This window comes from Myxine glutinosa, chromosome 10 (genome assembly GCF_964187855.1).
Source record: "Myxine glutinosa chromosome 10, kmMyxGlut1.1, whole genome shotgun sequence".
NCBI lineage: Eukaryota > Metazoa > Chordata > Myxini > Myxiniformes > Myxinidae > Myxine > Myxine glutinosa.
In genome coordinates this window covers 57,381,262-57,394,284 of record NC_136270.1, presented here as the reverse complement: position 1 = coordinate 57,394,284, position 13,023 = coordinate 57,381,262, and positions in this window count along the sequence as shown.

Genomic DNA, 13,023 nt, shown 5'->3' with positions numbered 1-13,023 from the left:
TTAAATTGTTGTTGACTTTTGGCCTATGTTGAATAAAATAGTTGTTGATTGAACTAGTTGACTGATATTTAAATCCCATTCGAATGTCAAGTAAATCGGATGAAAATTGAGGATTTTGAAAATTGTTAGCGATTAATCAATTAATTCGTTGATTTTATAAATGACTTATTTAATTAAATTCCTAAGAGATACATCTTCGGAAGAAGCACTTGCAGATTAGTTATGCTATGAGCCAATTGATTAAGAAAGGGAAAAAACGGTCTGTGGCGGCCATGTTGGATTTCTTGAAAACCTTTAAAATGCATCCCTGCGTTCATTTTTCGATCGATTGAGGTGAAATTTTGAACAATAGGATCAGGGAGGGAAGAAATGGGAAATTTGAGGTATTAAAGTTACGGAACTCAAAATATCTAGGTTTGGATGTGCAGTCATTAATATTAGGTTTGTTTTGATGATAATCCTAATATTTGATAAATATTAGGATTTGTCAAAGAAAATGGAAGTTATGTCTTTGGAAAATTTTCAAAATTTGTAAGGGACCTTGCATGAGTCCAACAAAACAATTTTTCAGTTTAATGGTAGTTGGATTTTGTAAAAAAAAAATATATACAGACATATATTAAGGGTAAATTGACAAGTTTCTGATTGGATTAAGATATGAACATATGTACAATGATATTGTGATAATTGTTGAAATGTCACAAATTTATTTTCGAATTGTAGGTTATTTGAGGTCTAATGGGATTAATGTGTATGTTAGGAACATTTTGAAAATAAATATGGAAATATGGCATTACAAAAAAAGAAAAAAAAAGAAACCAAGCAATTGAGAGTTCTTGGGTTAATGGGATATAAATAAGTGCATCTACAAGTTGATGGTTTAATGACATTATAGGGTTCCAATGCAGAATGATTGCACGAACTTGGGAAATAACTTTCAAGCCCTATGGGATAAATTGGGGATTACAAGCAATTGAGTTTCAAAATTTAGCTGCTGGAAGGAATTTTACAGTCCCATTTCAGGACCCAATGAACTGGTTAATATCTGCCATCAATTTTGGCTGTCTCACGAATGAAGGATGAGTTGCCTTTAGTGGTTGCAAAGAGAATTTGTGGTGACCAGGCAAAATTGGGAAAATATGTCAGATATGACCCTAGTACAGAACAGTGATTCATCAATTAACATGAGCTATGGATCTGAGGTGACGACCGATGATCTTCAATCTCAGTCAATGGATGGATCTATCCTGACATTATTGGGGAAAGGGCATATACAGGGAGTCATCTAGAGTGATTAATTTGATTTTTTTTTTGATTTTTTTTTTTTGTATGCTGAATCGAGGCTCGTGAAAGAGCTAACATTTATTTCACAAACAAATCAACCAGACAAACAAAATATACAAAAAAAGGGAGCGGAAGACAAGATGGGGAGAGAAGTGGAAGCACACAACCACAACATTTGAGAGCAGAGAGAAGTGTGGGAGGGAGAGGGCTTGGGGGCAGGAGGCGTGGGAAGGGGGGGGGGGTGAGGGGGGAGAGGTATAAAACACAAAGGGACCAAAATTAGCGGGGGTTTTTTTTTGTGTACTGAATCGAGGCTCGTGAAAGAGCTAACATTTATTTCACAAATAAATCAACCAGACAAACAAAATATACAAAAAAAGGGAGCGGAAGACAAGATGGGGAGAGAAGGGGAAGCACACAACCACAACATTTGAGAGCAGAGAGAAGTGTGGGAGGGAGAGGGCTTGGGGGCAGGAGGCGTGGGAAGGGGGGGGGGGGGGGGAGAGGAATAAAACACAAAGGGACCGAAATTAGCGGGGGGTTTTTTTTGTATACTGAATCGAGGCTCGTGAAAGAGCTAACATTTATTTCACAAACAAATCAACCAGACAAACAAAATATACAAAAAGAGGGAGCGGAAGACAAGAAGGGGAGAGAAGGGGAAGCACACATTGCACACACACACAAGCACACAAGCACACATTATTGATGAATGATTGAATTGATTTAATCGAATAAATTGATTGATTGATTGATGAGGATGCGGTCTCAAGAAAGAAGCTTTGATATCTTTGTGAGATATTATCAGTGTGAAGACAACCTTGGAAAATTGAGCAAGATGGTGAGTCTATATATAGATATATATATATGTGCGGTTACCATTGTGTGATTTTCCCTTTGACAGAGTGAGATACCTGTGGATTCACCCATTTCATACTGACCCATTTGGCTCATCTATTGATCTGTGAGATTGGGTTGTGCAAAAGCCACAGGTGAGAGAGATTCTCTGGAAATCACCGTGTGAGCAGGTGGAGAGATCCTTCCTGGAGGTACGAGTGAAGCTTTAGAGGAACCTGGAACAAGCTACAACACATCCAACGCCACTTTGATAAAAGGTGGAACAGACCCCAGTAGATTTATTTACAGTATATATAGTACAGGTGTGTACAGGTGTATTCCAAAGCGCAGATCCTAGTAATCTACCTGGTACATTGAGGGAATACTGAGTGTTATTCACATACAGGCAGAATGGGGAATGGAGTCTGCAAGGGTAAACAAGGTCAACTGGACTTGTCCCAAAGAGGTACTTGTATCAACCACATGTATCAGCAATATGGTCCAGATTCACTTAAAGATGTGGAATCCTGGCATGAATGGACAAAAGGGAGAAAAAAGGAATTCCCCAAGGATGGCACGTTTGACAGGAACACATTGGAAACACTCAGAGAAGAATTAGAAGCAAGAGACAGACAGAAGTTGAAGGTGGATTGGAAACCATTTTATTACTGGGACATCGAGTCTAGAGACAGGGAGACCAGAACGAAAATGGGGGGTGTGAAGAAAGAAATGAAGCAGATACAACATAGATTGGAAAAGGTATCCACTCGAATGCGTCTTGAAGTTAGCAATGGAAAGCGATCCCAGTCCAGAGTGTACCCAGAAGCAAGGTCATACGAGATAAATGAACTGGAAGAGGAAACTCCTCCACCCTATCGGCGAGTACATCTCCCACAGGAGGTACCTGCACCTCTACCTGCCGAAGGACCGGTACAGAGTGGAACGATTGGCTCTAGCTGACAGAAGACAGGTGAAAGCAGTGCCCCAGTTGAGGTAACTACCCAAGAGGGTGCAACTGGAGGACAGGAACCGACTCAAAGTGGGCAAGCGATACAACGAGCTGCAACAACTTCAACATACTTCCCATACCACTATACAAGGAGTAAGGGTTCTGTGATGAATGCCAATCTATCCAACGATCAATATGATTTGCCAATGAACATTCAAAACTTGACTCTCCCACAGGGAGGTTTTGAGCAATGTGGCGTTATGAATTTTCCGCAGCGGCAATTTCCAGGGGCACATGAGGAACGCCCAGAGTTGATGTATAGACCTTGGCAAATACATCAATTGAAGGCATTACAGAGCGACATGCCATCAATCAAAACAGATCCACTTCAATTCGCAGAGGAGCTACGATTGATTGTGGAGACTCAATTGCCGACTGTAAGAGACATGGAAATACTCTTAAAGTGGGTAATTCCTAATACCACCACTTTGAAGACATTAATGAGTGAGACAAACTGGGAACATGCACTAAATGGACAATTAGACATGCCCAAGGAGGCTAAAATGGCACAGATAAATAGATTAATAGAGGCCATACAAAAATTGCCACCCGTGACTGATTGGAACAAGGTGGTTACGTGCAAACAGAAAACAGGAGAGGATGCTAGTGATTATTTAGACAGATTGCGAGATGTTTTTCGTCTATATTCGGGAATAGACCGGGCACAAATCGACAACGCCCTAAAACCCCTTTTTATTAATGGTCTGTTGCCAAAATTGAAGAGTGAAGTGGAAAGACAGTGTATTGCTTGGGAAGGCAAGCCGATGCAAGAAATATTGAATTATGCTTTGCATCATCAGCGAATTCAGGCCAGGAACAGTGCTATAAATGCCGAAAAATTGATGCAACTACAGGCACAAGCCCTGATGACTACGAACCAACGCAATAGGTTTTCTATGCAACAATGCAACAGACAACAACTATGAGTCAGGAGATAACCAGAGGTCAGAGTGGCAACCCAAAGACCCAGACATGCAGCCCAGAAAGACAAGTCAACAAGTGGACAGACCAGGCAACGACAGAAACCGGTGTTTCAAATGTGGAGAGATGGGACATTGGAGAAGAAGATGTCCGTATGCCAACAGGAAGACAAGCTCATAGGGTAAACCAAGATCAAGGGTACCAGTGCTTACCGATACCTCAGACAACGATTAGGCCTTCATTGCTGCAAATCCCAAATGATGATTGGCCTCAACAGATTCGATTACTGGACAAACATGAATAACTGTCGATGATTCTTGTGTCTGAAAAGTTTTCGGAGCAAGAATGATTCATTTTTTTTCTTTTTGCTTGTTAACAAATTAATAATTAATTGATCAAATGCCAAAATTGGATCTTCTATTTTGGGCACAGCAATTTTAAATTTACAAAGTTTGGAACAATTGCGTTGCAAATTTTTGAAACCAAGTGACAAGAGTCACATGATGATCAGGTGGGAATTTCGGACTATTGTTCCGCATGATTGATAGGTCAGTGGTCGACTGACATGCAAATGGGTGTGTAGTCAAATTTGGACAAATTATTGTGGGAACTGAAAGGGTAATTTTAATGTGACATCATAGGGGTTTTCTAAGAATAAACTTTTTGGTCCATTTGTGTATTAGCATTTATAAAATTGAAGGACAAATTTTATGAAATTGAAATAAAAAACTGACACCCATCCTGATCTGTAAATAATGGTTCCAACGCAAACAAATATGCATAATGCATGCGTGTGTGTGTGTTTTGTGTATCAATGTTTGTGTTTGTTGTTGTTTTGTGTATCAATCTTACAAGATTGTTGACACCGACAGTGTGCCTTGTCTGAAAATAGATAGTTCCATGTGGATGGGATCGCATATCGAGAGAATTCGTAAAATAAAATAAAAATAGAAATATAATTTGATTATGAAAATTATCACTTTTGTCAAGGGAGATGGAGAATAAAGATTTGATTTGCTGAGTTATGAGCAGCCATTCATTGATAGTAAAATTGGGAGTAATCTTGGGATTCCATTTTGATAGAATTTATATGAGAATCAAAGCTATTTATGGATATGAGCTTCATAAAAAAATGTGGGAGTACAAAATTAGCCAAATTTGGGAGAGGTCTTACACTGACTTCCCAGAGTACTCTGCTCATGGATTTTATATATATATATAAACTTGAATTTGATCAGAATATAAATTGTGCTGTATGTATGGATGTGTATTAGGCATAGATGATATGGGAAAATAGTAAAGAAAATTTTGCTGGTTTGAACTATTGTGAGTTTTAAGTTTTGGAGTTCAAACAAAGTCACTGGTTAACAGATGAGAATGGATAGTAAATAAATTCTTCGATGCTGGGTAAATTAAGTACGATATTACGAAGACTTATGAGAGCTATTGTTCTTCCTTACAGCAGTGGAAAATTATTGAATTTTTTTTAGATCCAACATAATGAATCTATAAATGAATGTGATGGGGATAATATCCTCAATTTGTACTAATTATTTGATTGTGGGTAAAGGAATTAATTTATCATAGTGGATTGTTAACAGCAGCCTGAAAATGTCCTGAGAGTGCATCCATGTAATCAGAAATCCCAGATTTGTTTTTACAAACAACATTTTGGTAGAGGTCTTGTGTGGACGAGCACTTGCTTGGTAGATAAAAAACGGTACTGCATGTTGGCAGCCATTTTTGCGGCCAGTTAGGCCAAACAAACTGAGAGGAAATTGTAGTTAAAATACGTAATTTACACATGGCTATTTGTAAAAAAGGAAATTTGTTGAGATGGGAAACATTTTTCGAAGGTTTATTAAAGTGTAATAATATGACATGTGGCAAGGCAAACTATTGGATGGGAAAATTAGATCTGGTTATATTAAAAAAAAAATTATTGACCCCTTGAAGTTAATTCTTCGAATCATTGTTTCACTGGCATTTTGAGTTCACATTGGAAATAGTTTGGTAGAACTTTGGTTAAAACCTTTGGTTGCAGTATTTTGGAGCGAACTGATAAACCACAGGAGATGGATAAGAATAGAAACAAAAAATGGACCCAAAGTAGAAAGTTGGATTCATGCCTCTCATTGCAAGCGAGCACATGGGGCAAGGGGCAAGGGGCAAGGGAGGACGGTCCCACAGAAAATGAGGCTGCACCTAGCAGCCCAGCAGAACATTCAGTTGCAGATAAATGATAGTCGTGATTTACAGTCATTTTAATTACATTTTAACACCCCTTGCATTGATAAACATTGCATTTTCAACATGTGATATTCCCACTTGGGATAGTGACATTTATTTGCCTACATGACATACAATTACCTACTGATATTAATACAGCATGAGTCATAATGTATCACAATTACACTCATGATCAGGGGATTTAGTTCGACCCCGGGAGATAGGGGGATCAGGGTAAGACAAATAATCTGATTTATGTTACATATTAAGGGATTTTCTTTATTTTCCTTTTAGGAAGCTTGTTAGTTTGGTATATAATGTTGAATGTCATCGACATATAATTATGTCATAGGTATGAACATATACAAGGAGTAGCAGACTTGTTTGTGGGTTTAGTAGTTATATTGGCAATTGTTTTCATGGTGGCTTGCTTGAAAGCCTTAGTGACGGTGTGTTTGAATAAGGTAACCAACAACACTATGATAATGCATGAAGTGACAAATGAGGAAAGAAATGTGGAACCACAAGAGGAAGACTTTTATGGCGACATAAATACCGAGATTAAAAGAATGAATCAAGTGATGTTGCAAATGAATACAGTAGAGTTAAGATAAGGGCATAACAAAAATGTTGTGAATTGTGTCAACCGGTGAACTTCTATCACCACAAGTTACACACTGTTTGGAAAAAAAAAAAAAAAAGGAGAAGAAGGAGAAGTGGGGAGAAATTATGATAATAATACATTATGCTTAATTTGTTGGTTTGGAAAAAAAATTTTGGGAATTAGATATTCCTGTTTGTGATTATAATCATATACAATTTATTTTCTTTGAGTAGTGCTAAAATACCTGCACGAGTTAATTTTTGAACTATATTAACCTGAAAGCAATTGTGGATGCTATTCTTAGTTTAGTAGTAAAATACATACCTGATTGAATATTATTTGTGTGACGCATATAAATGAATATAACTTTTGAATGTTTTAAGGGAAAAACAACAAAGTGTTGAATGTGAAACTGTCGGAAGATATACATGATTATGCTGATTTCATGGTAAGATGTACACTATCTGATTCAGTGTGTGTGGAAAGCAGATTCAGATGTGACTGAGCATAAGGATAAGACGAGATCACATTTTGAAGGGAGTGCTAACGGAATTGGGAAGAAGTTCGAGAAAGAAAATTTGTGGCTAAAAATGAAGTTAATCATGGCATACACCCTCTTTCTCAAAGAATGATGAAGACATTCTCCTGTGTAACTTGGAGATGGATGCTTACCTTCACCAAGGAAATTTATGTGACCATTTGCCTGGATCACACTGCAACATATGAAAGAAAGGCGATCACTTACTCTTGTTCGAAGGCTTGGAACATTCATCACATCAGAAGTTGTAGGACAACAACATTTTACCTGCAACCCCTACGAAATGCGGGGACATATGTTATTACTTCACCAACTTCCGGGGAGCCAGCATGGAGCTGCAAACAAATGGCTGTGCCTTTTCACAACAGCTGTGCACGATTCTGCTGGTTGCTCCTGGTATGGACCATGGATGACCTGAACAACATGGTCCCAACATCATTGTGGATGCATCCGGCATCCCTGTTCCACATCTTGCTGGCCAATCAACATCACACCAATACTTGCTGCCCACTCATAATGAGGGAGGAGGCAAGTCGACTACAACTGGGCGAAGGCCTTGTTCAGGAATCATTATGGTTCACAGCAAGAGTGGCAAGAATGCTACATGGAGAGCAGGGTCAGTCTATGACTCCGCACTGTTACCACAACAATGAAATCCCACACGAAGTAGTGCAGGTGTTATGAAGACAGAAGAAAATGTTTCATACCTGAATTCAAACACAAGTGATCAGCCCTTCCTTTCAAACAAAGAATCAACATTTGTTTGGAGGGAAACGTTTTTGCCAGATGTTGCAGATGCTTTATAAAACTTGAAAATGGTGAAGTGAAATTGTTGTATCTTGGTGATGGTGAAGTGTTGTTTTGCAAGGATATTTGTGATGCAAGTGAAATAGATTGAATTAACAATATGGAAGGAGTCAATGACCAACGAAATGTTTTGTGATTCTTGCAGGGTGACGGTGTATGCCTAAGGGGATTGATTGTTTACTTATATTGATGTTTACTTGTCGTGATTGATTGTTTACTTATATTGATGTTTAGATTAATGGTTAATATAAACAAAAACAAAAAGATGAGGGAATTGTGGAAGTGTAACTCATTGGTTGGGACTAGTAACGGAGCAGATAGTCCAGGTGGTTCGTAAGAATGTCAGGAATGTATCTCAGAACATGGAACCTGGGAGTTCCTTTGTCCACCTTTATCACGGCCCCGGGCTAACACACATTCCCAAGCCCATACTATTGTTTGGACATCGGGATGCAAAGAGGGTGAAGGAACTCCCCAGTAGGGGGGCAAGCATGGATGACCTCGGAGCATTTAGCGGAGAGAGGATTAGCGCGGCGGTGCCCATATAAACGAGAACATACTTTGAGTCAACACACTTGTCATCAGAATCTCTGCCCAAATGGAACGAACGAGTACGGAACAAGGACAGCGCAGAAGACCGACCAAGAAGAACCAACGACTTGAATTACCAAATTCGTTATTGTATTGTAGTTCTTTATTATATTGAAACAAGTGAATTATTAGTTAATAAAGCATTGCTTTTGTAAAAGCTGTTTGGTCATATCGGAGCCTCCTGAGTCCTTTAACATTCCCGAACACCGTCAACCATGACATTGCATTAGCTGGACTGATTTCCTATATTGAGGAAGTTTGCATGGACAGTGGAGCGGCAGCAGTATTCCATATGTCAGACCTGGTCAAACTGTATACAAGCAGACTGGAACAGCTTCGTTCACTCCACCAGGCTTGGGAATCGAATCGAGCTATTTTCCAGACATGATAGCAGTAACAAAAGGCCGAGAGGTTGCACTTATTTTCAATGAAGATGTTGGTCCTGCTTTACAAAAAGCATGAATATGATGCTGACAGTGATGCCGTTATTATTGCAAGAGCTGCTAACGTAGTTCGGAGAGACATCCTGAAAATGAAAACAAGATGCAGTGGTTCATTTGGTGATCAGTGTCAAGTTGAATCATTACCAAGTTCCCTTTCTGCACTAGTATCTCTGATCCTGAACGGGCCAAATATCAAAACACAAGCAAGTTTCACATCAGTGCCTCAACCAGGACTTACCATCACACAGCTGTTGATGTTCAACAGTTTTTTTCGCCGTCGGGAAACCTCTACTGCAGCAAGTGCTACATCACACAGCCAACAACGAGAGACACCTCTGCCAGTCTATCTAAAAGTGATGGTTCACACAAAGACACGCAAGTGTGATCTTGTAGACACTCTGTTCAACTTAGGACTGTCTATCTCATATGACAGAGTGCTGAACATTTCCACTGATCTAGGAAACAAGAGTTGTCAACACCATGAGACTGAGAAAGCAGTCTGCCCTCCTCATCTGAGAGGTGGTCTCTTCACAACTGCTGCAGTTGATAACATAGACCACAACCCAAGCTGGACAACTGCTCATGATTCATTCCTGTTTCAGCATCCAAATTCTGACACCAGTGGAGTGAAATGGGCCATGCAGGGTTGTGATGATACCCAGACGCCTCCAAGAAGACCATGGCCCAGTTGCCAGAATCGTATACCAGTGTGCCTTCAGCCCCAGTGCTCAGAAAGGATCCACCAGTGCCTAAAACAGATGGGCCAAACAGAGCTGACTGTCGACGTATACCTGAGGCCATGCAGAAAGAATACAGGTAAACTATAGGAAGTTGTCTTTCATAATCATCTAATTACAGTTGTTCTTTGAAAATGTATACATGTAGTTTTTCTTTGAAAATAAGCTACACGATTGTATTTCTCTTGTGTTTTCAGTTGGCTGGAGCATGTGAATCAGACAGTCGCTGCTGACTTATTCAGTGATGAAGAAACTGTCTCCTGGGCTGCATGTCACGTGAGTCAGCAGTGGTCCAAGAGCTAGGGTACCTTTTGTGCAGCGTCTGAGGCCAAAAGGTTTGATCAACTTCTCTAAACCAAAATTTAATGCAGATTCCAAAAATCCATTTCTTATGTGCCGCAAATGTTGCGGTTTGGGTGAAAAATGCGTTTGTTTTGGTTTTGTTAGTTTTCTATATTTTGGCGAAATCTGAAAATTATCCTTTTTTTTTCTTTTTTTTTTTTGTATACAAGATCGAGGCTCGTGAAAGAGCTAACATTAATCACACAAAAAGACAAACCGACACACAAAACACAAAAAACAAGGGGAGCGGCAGACAAGATGGGGAGAGAGGGGGAAGGACACAAACACAACATTTGAGAGCAGGGACATCGGGAGGACTTGGGGGGAGGTGGGAGAGGAATAAAACATATGAACACTGCAAGGACTCTGGGGTGAATTACCGGGGGTAGAAAAGATCAAGGTTTTCGATGGGGGAAGATAAGAGATGGTGGTGAACAGCTGTTTTAAAGACCTGGAGGGAGGAGTGGGATTGAAGGGAGTGGGGGAGTTTGTTCCAGAGGCGGGAGAAAAGCTAAATGAAAGAGTGAAGGTGAGCAGAGAGCCTAGACTTTGGCAGTTTAACCATAAGAGGGTTGCAGGCAGATCTTGTGCGAACTGAAGGAATATTGGGGGGACAGAGCACAGAGAGAGCTGGGGGAGCAAGGCCGGAGAGGAGTCGGTAGAAGACAGAAAGACCACCAACCTGCCTGCGGTGAGTGAGTGAAAGGCCCTCGGAGTTGACTACATCGCAGGAGATCCCAATGATTCTGAAAGCTTTGGCCTCAACAGCGTGAAGCCGAGCAAGGTGAGTAGTGTAATAATGTTGCTTCTGGGACACCTCCGTTTAACATGGGAAATCCCTATCTAATGTCATTTACCCCCTTGTCTTTTTCAAAAATCATAAACACCTCTATTTCTCCCACCCTCATCTTTATGAACCTTTTGTCTGTAGTACCTATCCTTAATGTTGTTCATTAGACCACTCAAACACTACAAATATTTGTTTTCTCTTATAGACCTATCATCCTTCTTCTACATATCATCTGGCAGATTAATCTTTGACCCATTCACTTCCATATTGACCCTAAAGACCTCTATTTCTCTCACCCTGTTCTTTACGAACCTTCTAACCTTTTGACATGTTATCCTTATTCATTAGACCACTTAAACACCTGTGATCCTTCTGACCTTATGGACCTTTTAACCTTTTACTCTTAATATCATCTGGTGAATATAACCCACTCAAACAACGACCCTACAAATATTTGTTTATGCGTGGGAAATAATTTAATTCTCCTACAACTCTCTTCACCATCTAATATATTAACAAAAAATATGTTTGAGTTTGGTTCTTTATTAAGATATTTTAACTGAGCTAAGATAAAATGGTAAACCTCCCTCAATGTTCTTGCTTGAGCGCCTCCAGTGCCACATACCATTTTTAAATTAAAGTATATATTTTCCTGACAACCATCAAAGTTTTCCGTCCACTCAAAAATATTTCCATCTTTTTTACCCAATTCACCGGTATTTAAATTAATTCTCTTATTTGTTTTGTGAACTTTTTTACCAGTTGCCTTTTCAATTATACCTATTTGATATTTTTCACATTCATTATGTTTTCCATTTATATACCAAGGTTGATTACACCTCCACTCTTTAGTCTGGTTGATACTTGGTTCTATCATTTATATAATAGTAAAAAAGGCGGCGGTAGCCCGTTAAAATCCCCAACCCCCCCCCCTTTTTAACTTATCACTTATATATATCTTATCACTTATATATATCTTATCACTTATGTATATCTTATCACTTATATATATCTTATCACTTATATATATATCTTATCACTTATATACTTATATAACCATAAGGGAGACTATCAATTCCATTTTCTAAAATAAACCTCTTATCATCAAAAGCCCCCAATGCTTTCTTATTTATCTCTTCTGAATATAATTGATGTTTATAACTTCTTATTCCATTAATCTTTCTAAACTCTTCTTTCTTTGTTGTTAAACAGTTATAATAATCCTTAAAGTTTATTGTTTCTTTAATAACATTTTTCTTTACACCTTTTAACTTCTTATCAGTCTTTTCAACGTTATTCACAATGTATTTATAAGCATAAGCCTTTGACCTCAATCCCACAAATTCACTCATAACATTTCCTCCTAATTCATCCTTGAACTTTCCAATCACCTTTTTATTTTTAGAAGAGAACAACTCACTCTCTGGACTGTAATTACTCGTGTCATAGATATTAATGTCTCTTTTCATGTCTGAATAAACATCGTTGGTATTAATTTTCAAAATAAAACTATCTGTATCCATATAAAGTAGATTAACATCATTTTGATATTTCTTCCTCAAGTTATTATAAAAGTAATCATACATTAATGACTTTGATAAATCAAGAATTGTTGTTCCAATATAAATAGGTTTGTTCATTTCAATACTCTCTTTAATCAAATGGATCGCACAAAAGTTCTCAGTAAAGACCTCAGCTCGAGTAAAACTCGGTCTATTAATTAATTTTGATGCTTGTTCCCAAGATGTTGATAGTCTGATATTTTGTCTTTTCCTCACATTCTCCATAGTCTTACCAAAGACCGCATTATTCATCAATTTATAAAAGTCTTTCTCAAAATCTGTTTTTGACTCTGTTCTTCTTTGTGTATTAAAATCAATGTACCCCTTTA